Here is a 10,902-nt window from a genome sequence, read left to right on the forward strand (position 1 = left end):
GTCATTTTTTTAATGCAGAAAATTTATACTTTTCTGTAGTCAGACCCGCTAATCGCTCCTTTGTGATTTTTATCAGTGATTTCCAAGTTTAATAAGACATTCTCCCTCTAGAGATCTGATGAATGTTTAAGTCTCTTCTAGTTTTCCTAGGTTATTAAAAAGTATGGAACTCTTTAATCCCTATAAAATTTCTCTGTGAAGACTCCCTCTGGTCTGAGGAAGGGGATGATTTCAAAGTATAAATTTCTCAAATTCAGCAGTTTCCTTCCCTGGTTTCTTTGCCTGTGATGGTACCTAGGGCTGAGCCTGACCACGTCCTGCAGGCTGTCTGTCCATCTATCTGTCTGGACAGAGGGGATAACAGAATGAGAACTTGCCTCTTGAGCTACACCCACATCCGAGGGGCAGCACAGGGTAGTGGAAGAACATAACTTGGAACTGAGTTTGGCCCCTGTGTGTGGACTCTCAGCCTCGGATTCTCCCTCTGCGAAATGGGGCCAAGAGTGCCTGACAGACAGGGCTGTTGTGAGGATGATAGGAGATGAAATACAGAAAGTTGTAGAACACCACTTGGCCTCTCATGGATCTCTCAGGGCCCTGCCTTTGCACTGACTTGACTCCTGGGTCCCACCCTCATGACCAAAGGTGTCCCTGAGCCTCCCACCCCACAGAGTGCGGGCAGGCCTACCAGAGCAGTTAAGAGTATTTACTTTTTTAGGTGAGAAAATTGAGGGTTAGAAAGTTTAAATGGCGTGCTCGCTTTGGCAGCACACAGGCTACAATTGGAACCATACAGAGGAAGTTAGCATGGCCCCTGTGCGAGGAGGACATGCCAATTCGTGAAGTATTTCATTTTTTTTTTTTTAAAAAGGCAGTTTAAATGTCCGAGCAGCAGATGCTCTTGATTGTTCTGACACATGGCATCCTCCATTCCCACTTTGCCTCCTCGAGCCTCAGCTCCTCAGCATCCTCAATGGGAAATGGAGCTAATTGTCCTCATCGGTCTCCACTGCTGAGGGGTTATTGAATGATCAAATGAAAGGCTCTGAAAAAGGCCACGGAAAAATCCAGAGGCAAGGTAGCGTCCCCACGGGTGGCTCAGTCCACTCCTCCCTCAGCCTGGACACAGACGAGGCCTTGTGTTAGGTCTGCGAGGCTCCCTGCCTCCCTGCCCCTGCTCCCCAGGAGAACCACGCAGAGACTCTGTGAAGGCCCCTTGTGCCCGCTGCTCACTGGGCAAGAGGCCCAGGGCTTGGCGGAAGCCCCAGGAGGCAGAGCCTGGAGGTGAGCCGCACTCAGACCCCGCTGTGTTCAGCTTGGAGCGGCTTGTGAAGTCTCAGAGAGCCAGGGTGAGGAGGAACATGGGGTCACCCAGGCCTCCCCCATTTCACGGATGTGGAAACTCAGGCTCAGAGGGGCAGCCAGTTAGTGGTCATGTCAGAACTTGGGCCGGGGGGGATCTTGGCTCCCAAGTCCAGTGCACTTTCCCCTTGGCCTCTGCTGCTGCAGTGGCCTCCTTGGGAAGGGCTCCTCTGGCCCTTCTGGAAAATTCTTTGCAATTTGATGGCATTTGAACAAAACTGCATGATGCTGGAGGATCAGAGCGCTTTGACAAGCATAGCAAAGCACTAAGAACAAGATGCATCCACAGTTAGGAGGGAGTTTCCTGGCAATAGAATTTTCCAGAAAGGGAAAGAAGCCTTTTGAGCCGGAGCTTGAATTTATTGAAGCAGCTGGAAGAATGTGGGGGCAGTGGCTGGAGGCAGGCAAAGGTAATGCGGGCATTTCACACCACCACCCCACCCTGGCATTTTGGCATTTAAAAATAAAGTTGTTTTCTCTTTTAGCACTTTTTTTTTTTTTTAAACAGAAGCCAGACTGCTCGCATTGAAGTTTGAGAGGCTAGCAATGGTCCTGAACCCTGGCTGCACATTAGAATCCCCTGGGTGCTTTCAAAATCCCAATGCCCAGATCAAACCCCAAAGCAAGCATGCGGGAGTCTCTTGGGGGAGGACCCAGGCCTCAGTAGTTCTTAAAGCTGCTCAGGTAATTCTAATGAGCCATCAATGTTGCTCAGAGGACCACCAGTCCCTGCATTACTTTGCCATCTGGTTTGTGAATCTAAATACATAAACACGTGGGGCAAATGTGTAATTCTGTTCACCACGCACACTTTTTTTTTTTTTTTTAAGATTTTATTTATTTGAGTGTTCTGGTAAGCGCTGTGAATTGTGCAAGACTGTTGAATCTCAGATCTGTACCTCTGAAACAAATAATGCAATATATGTTAAGAAAGAAAAAAAGAAGAAGAAGAATGTAGCAGCAGGGGAAGAATGAAGGGGGGGAAATCGGAGGGGGAGAAGAACCATGAGAGACAATGGACTCTGAAAAACAAACTGAGGGTTCTAGAGGGGAGGGGGGTGGGAGGATGGGTTAGCCTGGTGATGGGTATTGAGGAGGGCACGTTCTGCATGGAGCACTGGGTGTTATGCACAAACAATAAATCATGGAACACTATATCTAAAACTAATGATGTAATGTATGGGGATTAACATAACAATAAAAAAATTAAAAAAAAAAAGATTTTATTTATTTGACAGAGAGAGACAGCGAGAGAGGGGACACAAGCAGGAGGAGTGGGAGAGGGAGAAGCAGACTCCCCGCTGAGCAGGGAGCCCAATGCGGGACTCGATCGCAGGACACTTGGGATCATAACCTGAGCCGAAGGCAGACGTTTAACCGACTGAGCCACCCAGGCGCCCTCACCATGCACACTTTTTCGGGCCTTCTTAGGAACACCACCGGGAGAAATTTCACTCCTCTTCCCCCATCCCACCCAGCCCCCCAGTTCAATCTTACTAGCAGTTCTCTAAGAGGTGGTCCCAAATCAGGATTATTCTTCTACTGAGTTATACTGTGCCTCTGACTTGACTAGGAGCCCATGGCCAACATGTGAATCTTCCCTGTGGCTTTACCCGATGTGGGTTGTCATTTCTGTTTTCAGCCATGTGCATATTCTCTGCCCAACCAGATGGTAAACCCTCTGAGGGCAAGACCCCCATCCTTTCCATTCCCAGAGGCCTGGGGCTGCCCAGGAGCCTTCAATTAAGACTTGTTGTCCAGGAGCTGAATGAAGTCATTGGATCCACTTGGGTTATACTCCACACATTTAATTCTGACAATGACTCTGGGAAATTGGGACTGTATTGTTATTACTTTCTATCTCCATTTTATGATGAAAATAAAGCTCAGCTCAAAAGTTTGTGTAAGGTCACACAGATCAAGGAAGTGGCAATACACCAGGCCTGTCGGGCTTCCTTCCGCACCACACAACTTTCTGCTAACAGTAGACGTGTCCCCAGAGCAGGCAGGACCTTGTTGGGGGCCAAGCCAGGAGGCCTCTTTCTCCTGGAGACCTCTCTCTGACTGGGCAGTCGGGGAGGCTGTCTGGGAAGAGCTGTTTGGTCTCCAGCTCCTCAGGTCTGAGGAGGTGGTGAAACAGGGTGGAAGTTTCTGCTGAGAGCTTAAGATGATAGGTATCAGTTCCCAGAGTCACTGGGAACAAATGGCCAATTTTATAAGGAAACAATTTTAAGCTTGTTTTACAAATCTTACAGCCCTTTTTTTGGGTGGAGGGTCAGTTTGTTGGAGAATCTGGAGAAAGGGTTTATTTATTGAAGGCCAGATTCCTCCTCTGTGAGGAAGAGGCGTGGAAGGTGCCCGCCTCTCACATCAAGCTCAAGTGGGGGCTTCGTCGGAGCTTCTCAGGGAGATGAGGATGGGATCCCGGCGCTATGCACTATGGGGTGATGGACTGGTGCTTGACTCCCACTTGAGAAACCCAAAGGGCTAGAGATGGTTGGCCCGCTGCCCAGTGGATGAACCAAAGGAGAGTTTGCCCTGCTGAGATCAGCCTGATGTTCCTGAATCTTCTGGGAGAAAGGACGCATGGATGTGTCCCACGGAACAGAGTAGAAAGGGTCTGTTGTGGGTTGAGTCCTGAGCCCAGGACCCAGAAGTGATGGCTGGTGCCCCTGAATCAGGGACAGAGCCACAGGGAAATGCAGCCCCAAGGTGGGCACAGGGGGCAAGGAATGGACTCTGGGGGCTTGCCCTGCCTCTGGGCCTCTGTCCTCTCGCCTAACTGTGGAGCCCGTCATCGAGGGTGGTTCTGCACCTGGGGAAGCCTTTCTTGATCCCATCAGCCCTTCTGGGGACTCTGTGCACAGCAGTCCCCTCTCTAGCACTGCATCGTCACTGCTTACGGACCATCCCTCTTCTGGGCGAGTGCGCGGGTCCTGTCTGCACAGCTCAGCGGGGTACAGTTTTCCGGGTTCACACAACACGGGGCTCAGCAAACTTTTTCTTCAAAGGCCACATAATGCTTTCAGCTTTGCCGAGCCACACGGCCCCTGCTGCAGCAATCCCACTCTGCCATCCTGGTGCGAAAGCAGCCACAGAGCCGACATGGACGAGTGGGTGTCCTTGTGTCCAGTAACCTCTATGTGCAGAAACAGACTGCTGGCCAGGGCGAAATCACACATGAGCAAAAGTGAAGCCTCATGGCCGTCCTATGGGAACACGTGTGTATCCTCAGAACGAGCGTTAAGGCAGAACAGTCTGAACGATGGGGCTGTAAGGAGGGGTGAGCGGACTGGGGCCTGTAGAGTCCTTACTGAGCCATTGATGGGCCCATGGTCAATAGATGGTAGCGATCGTGATGAGCTGTGGTAGAGGCTGTTGTTGGGATCGCAATGGATTCGGCATGTCACGTACTTAGAACAGGGCTTGAAAGTTAGTTTTGAGTAAGATTTGATGAAAATGGTAGCAGCCTAAGGCATACTTTTATTTTAATTTTTACTTTATTATTTTTTTAAGATTTCATTTATTTGTCAGAGAGCGAGCACAAGCAGGGGGAGCGGCAGACAAAGGGAGAAGCAGACCCCTCGCTGAGCAGGGAGCCCGACGCGGGGCTCGATCCCAGGACCCCGGGATCATGACCTGAGCCGAAGGCAGACGCTTAACGACTGAGCCACCCAGGCCCCCCTAAAACATACTTTAAAGAAATTGTGGTAAAATACACATAAAATAAAATTTACCATTTTAATCATTTTCAAGTGTACAATCCAGCAGCATTTAATACATCCACACTGTGTGCAGCCATCCGCATTGTCTAGTGCTGGAACATTTTCATCATCCCGGAAGGAAGCCGCTCGCACACTGAGCAGTCATTCCCCCATTCCTCTCTCCTCCAGGCTCTGGAAGACATACATTGTTTTTTTTCTTTTTTCCTTCACGTCTTCACAGTCCTGAGACCCAGCTGTGCTTACAGCCAAGGGTCTTAGGATCACTGCTTCTCAGGTGACAGTCCCACATCGGTGTCACCAGGTACGTGAGCATAAACTCGGCTGTAGCTCTTTGGTAGGAGTTTTGTGCGTTCTTGGGTATTTTATTTGTGGAGTTTAACTGCCATCCAAAGTGCCTTCAAGGATGCTAGGATTCAACAGAGAGATGAAAAAGTTGTTGAGTAGGAAGAAAGATACGAAACAGAGCAGCAGGGCATAAATTTGATATTAATGAAGCAAATATTCATCAGAGGAATAACCACAGTCTGTGCTGCCTCCAAAGCAACACCCACGTGCTTTATGGGAGAGGAAAGGAAGCTACCAGTGGTTAAAGCTGGGCTATATTTTATTACTGAGATCTGTCTAGAAGATGGACTGTCACATAGGAAGCAAGGCAACTGGAGCCCGGAGAAATTGTGAAATCCCTTAGGGTAGATAATAAACAATTTCAAAGTAATGAGAGGTTGGTGTGACTGGTTCATGTGTCACATGGGACTGTTATTAAGACATCATGTCTCAGTTTCATGGCAGTATTATTTTTCTTGATGGTACATAAAAAACAGTGTATCTTACAATTGATGGCATCTTAAAATGATGATACAGTATTATTACCATCACGATGTACGGTTATTTCCATTTGTTTGTTTCCCCCACTAGACTGTCAGTGTTTGGAAGACAAGTTTATCTTGCTCACTGCTGAATCCTCAAGGCCTTGCCCAGTGTCTAGCGTGTAGCAGGAACCAACAAATGTTGTGGAATGAACAAAACTCATTTGGGAGCTGTAGCTAAAATTAATTAATTAGTATTAGCACCCAGCTTTAAGGTTGCTGTGAAAACTAAGTGAAAACCAGCTTAAAAAATCCTGACTTGTCCTGCGCTTGACGCAAAGTAAGTGCTCCATAAGCACTTACTTGACGGGGGTTTTGGTACCAGGCAGGACTGTGTTTGGCGAAAGTGGTACGACATCCCAAACAACAGTGGCCTGAACAGGATGGAAACTGATTACTGCCTCAGATAAGCCAAGTGTGGAAGTTAAGGGCCCAGGGATGGTGGCGCAGCAACAGGACCACCAGGTTCTCAAGTTACTTTGGTCATGATGTGGTGCCATCCTTACACGTGGTATCCGCCTTTAAGGTCTAAGATGGCTGCTCGAGCTCCAGACATCGTGTTCACATTCCAGCTGGCAGGAAGTAGGAAAGGAGGTCAGAAAAATGAATATGAATACTTCCCCAGCGTAATAAATGCCACTCTGCTTATACTCGGTCGGCTACAACTTGGCTACATCTAACCACACAGAGCCTGGGCAGCCAAGTACCCCACTGAAATCCAGGGGCTCCATTCCCGAGGAAGAAGGGGAGAATGAATGTTGAGGGACAAATAGCAGGCTCTGCCACAGCTGTGAAGCTCCGTGGTGTTGCTTCTGCATGCAACACGGTAAGTAGGCTTGTTCCCTCCTAGTGCTGGAAGGCTTTCCAGTAGCAGAAGGGCACGAGCCGGGCTGCGAACGACCGGCAGGACTTAAAGGAGCAGAAAGGAGGGGTAAGGGCAATCTAGCAGGAGAATGGCCACACAAGAGCTCAAAGGCAAGAAGGCACAAGGTGTCCCTGTGGGTTAGTAGGGTATCCTTGGCCAAGCAGGGGCCGTGTGTTAGGAGACAGCTAGCTGGTTCACAGCCCCAGAGTAGGGGGCCAGTGCTCTGCTGAGCGTAACAAGCCCCAGAGCCTTGGTGTCCTCTGTAAAACAGACACAGAGACCATCCTGTTGTGAGGATTCAATGAAATGCGGTAGGAGGAAGCCCTTTGTAAACTGTAAGCTCCTATACCCTTTAGATGTTCAAAATCAATAGTCATTGGGGCACCTGGGTGGCTCAGTCATTAAGCATCTGTCTTTGGCTCAGGTCATGATCCCAGGGTCCTGGGATCGAGCCCCGCATCAGGCTCCTTGCACAGCAGAGAGCCTCCTTCTCCCTCTGCCTGCCGCTCCTCCTGCTTGTGCTCTCTCTCTCTCTGACAAATAAATAAATAAATCTTAAAACCCAAACCAACAGCCACTGTCATGATGATATAGGTTCAGCCTTGGAAAGCAGGAGGAATTTGCAGCCACAGCCCCCTCCCCGGGCAGCTCCCCACTCGCAGTGCCCCTGTGCAGGCGTGAGACGTGAGTGGGGAGTGGAGGGCACGCAGGCAGCCGGGTGGACAGGAGCCTTTAGTGGGGCAGAGAGGGGCACGTAGGGGCTCCTGGAATGTAAGACAGCGAGTGGGAGAATGCAGGGAGAGTCGGCCTGGACTGTCCTCGTGCCTGTTGCCCTACTCTCCCCCCTCAAAGAGCCCCGTGGATCAGTGTCCTGTGCTAGCCAGGGGTCCAGTCTGGGTCCCCTGGGCCCACGCAGGCTCCTGGGTTGGGGGCCAGCGCTCAGGCGGGCCAGCCGTGGGGGCAGGTAGCCTCCTTCCCATCCCTGTGGGAGCCTCTGTGGCAGAAGCCAGAGGCGACCAAAGCTGAAGGTGAGGGTGGAGAGTGCCGCGTAGGGCCGGCCTTGGTCCAGCTTGGGCCTGGAGGTCTGACCAGGCCGCTGCCTCTCCACAGAGGGACCACCCGGGTTGGAAGAGCGGCTTCGTCAGCTAGGGCTGCCATTACAGAATCCCCTAGACTGGGCGGCTTGAACAACAGACACTGATCCCTCAGAGCTCTGGAGGTGGGGAAGTCTAAGATCTAGATGCTGGCTGATTCGTTCTTGGTGAGAGCCTCCTCCTGGCTTGCAGGTGGCCACCTTCTTGCTGTGTCCTCACATGGCAAAGAGAGAGAGCTCTCGTCTCTCCCTCTTCTGACAAGAACACTGATCCTATTATGGGGGGCCCACCTTCATGACCTCACCTGAACCCAATAACTTCCCAAAGGCCCCACCTCCAAATCCTGTTGCATGGGGGGTTAGGGCTTCCGTGTAAGAAGGAATACAAACCTATGTGAAGGAACACAAACACTGGATCCATAATAAACCCCTAACCGCTGTCGGAAACCTGCCCTGGGCCCTGTGGGGTCCTGCTCTGCCCCCACGCTTGGCCGTGTCTCTGGGGCACGCATCCCGGCTGCCTTGTTTCTGTCTGGCCTGATGGAGGAGTCAGGTGGGAGCTTGGGAGCCGCTTCCTCCTGCTGACGTGCAGGGAGGGCACAGATGTCCTGGACGCAGGGGGCCACAGCAGGGAGGTGGGCAGGCCTGCAGCCACATTCCGAGGCCACCAGGGTTTCATTACCCTGATGAAAACCAAACTCTGCCTTTTCTTTCTTTCCTTTTTTTTTTTCCCCTTCATGAGATTTCTGCAAAGTAGGTTACAAAGCCCGTAGTGATGAGTGCAGAGGGCAGGACTGGAGGGGAAGGAGAGTTGGAGAACCGCCAGGGAGAAGCACCAACCAGGTCCGAGACAGAGGCGAGAGAGGAGGAGGGCACGATGCGAAGACATGGAGATGGGGACCTGCAAAGAAAGACACAGGACGAGAGGGAGCCAGAGCGAGAGAGAAGTCAGAGGACGAAGTGGCCAAGGTCCTGAGAGATGCATGGGAGATGGGGTGTGTTAGAAGATACAGAGGAGCCGAGTGACAGGGGGGCTGATCGGATGGGTCCAGTGCGGCCAGGCCTGTAGGCTGGGGGTGGGAATGGTGACCTCCAGGGGCCCCTGTTAGTCCCAGGGCCCACTGGACAGCAGCAGGCTGTGGAGGTGCTAGGAGGGAGAGGAAATCAAACTCCAGCGCTGAAGGGGGAGGTGAAGAGAGAAAGAACATCACACATTCAGGTCATTAGCTGCGAGTTGTCTTCCCTTCCGGAGAGTGTGGTCTTCCAGAACCAGATGGTTGTGAATCATGCCCATCCCCAAAGCACGGCCAGACCTTTCCCTGACAGCAAATCCCAGAAAGCTAGGGCCCTGTCTGACCCCGGCAGGAAGTGAGGAGGCAGCTTTCCTAGAAAAGAATTCCATGGACCTCTCCCAGCACCCATGGGGGAGCTCCAGACCCTAGGAGTTTGGTTCAAGACCCAAGACCAGGCTCGGCCCGAGTGGCCAGCAGAGCAGGGGACAGACAGCCTGTGTGTGTGTGTGTGTGTGCTGGGTACGAAGAGCTGGCTGTCAGGGATCTCAGAGACCAGGGCAGGAAAACCCACCTAGGGACAGGGTGTGGCAGGAGGGGAGGCAACAGAGCACGCTCAGGCCTGGGGGGCAGCAGAAGGGCAGGACCTGCCTCATTCCCTCTGCCCAGGGCTCCCCACAGTGTCCAGACAAAGGCCCTTGGCAGGGGCTCTGAGTTGTCATGAGGAACAATGTAGAAGCAATTGGCAGCACGTCCCCCAGAAAGAATCCCTTAGGAAGGGTGAAGACAGCAGGGTCGTTCTTCAAAAACAGGGCGCTGAGAGAGACTCGAGCTGCAAAAGGCATTCAAGACTGGCTGGTCCCCCGCCTCAGGACACGGAAGGGGGCAGGAGCTTGCCCAAGGCCGCCCAGCCAGACCATCGTGTTTGCATGTCTGTTTGTTATTAAAGTATAGTTGACGTGCAAGGTTATATTAGCTTCGGGTGTCCAACATCGTGACTACTCACGGTCACCATGCAATATTACATTACTGTTGACTACATTCCCTATGTTGTACTTTTCATCCCATGACTTATTTATTTTATAACTGGAAGTTTGTCTTTTTTTTAAAGCAGGCTGCATGCCCAACGTGGGGCTTGAACTCAGGACTCTGAGATCAAGAGTCGCATGCTCTACCAACTGAGCCAGCCAGGCACCCCTGGAAGTTTGTACTTCTTAATCCCCTTCACCTCCTTCACCTATTCCCTACCCCCATCCTCTTGGGCAACCACCAGTTTGTTCTCTGTATTTATGAGTCTGTTTCTTGGTTCTTTCGTTTGTTTTGTTTTTTGGATTCCACATATAAGTGAGATCATATGGTATCTGTCTTTCTCTCTCAGACTTACTTCACTGAGCATAATACCCTCTAGGTCCATCCATATTGTCATGAATGGCAAAATTTCATTTTTTAATGGCTAGCATTTGATCGTATACATATACCATGTTATTATTATTATTATTTTTTTTTTTTGAGAGATTGAGACAGAGAAGGTGGAGAGGGGCAGAGGGAGACAGAGAGAGAGAATCTTAAGCAGACTCCACGCCCAGCATGAAGCCCAACTCGGGGCTCCATCTCACAACCCTGAGATCATGACCTGAGCCGAAACCAAGAGTCAGGTGCTTAATCAACTGAGCTACCCAGGCGCCCCTATACCACATTTTCTTTAGCCATCTTTTGATGTTCTGTTCACAACCCTTCCAGTGTCCTACGTCTAACTTGCCTGCATCATTCAGGTCTTATCTCAGTGAGGCTAACAACAGCCCTGCTTTGTAGGTAGGATTATTCCCATTTTACCAGTAGGGAAACTGAGGTCCTGTGGGTGAGTTGCCACAAGGCCTGTCCCAGGCTAGAACTGAGAGGGGCCTGGGCCCCCAGCTCAGGGCTGTCCTCCTCTGCTGTGACAAGGCAGCTCATCTTCCGCAAGGTGGGGAGGATGGCCTGC

At 51.0% G+C, this 10,902-nt stretch overlaps 1 non-coding gene across 1 annotated transcript; it reads left to right on the forward strand.

Annotated features, from left to right (window-relative positions):
* The first annotated feature begins 752 nt into the window (after positions 1–752).
* LOC116636512 lies at positions 753–859 on the forward strand. Its single transcript, XR_004300354.1, has one exon. It is a non-coding gene; the product is annotated as a U6 spliceosomal RNA (small nuclear RNA).
* Positions 860–10,902: the final 10,043 nt, after the last annotated feature.

This window comes from Phoca vitulina, unplaced genomic scaffold (assembly GCF_004348235.1).
Source record: "Phoca vitulina isolate PV1807 unplaced genomic scaffold, GSC_HSeal_1.0 scaffold12, whole genome shotgun sequence".
Taxonomy (NCBI): Eukaryota; Metazoa; Chordata; class Mammalia; order Carnivora; family Phocidae; genus Phoca; species Phoca vitulina.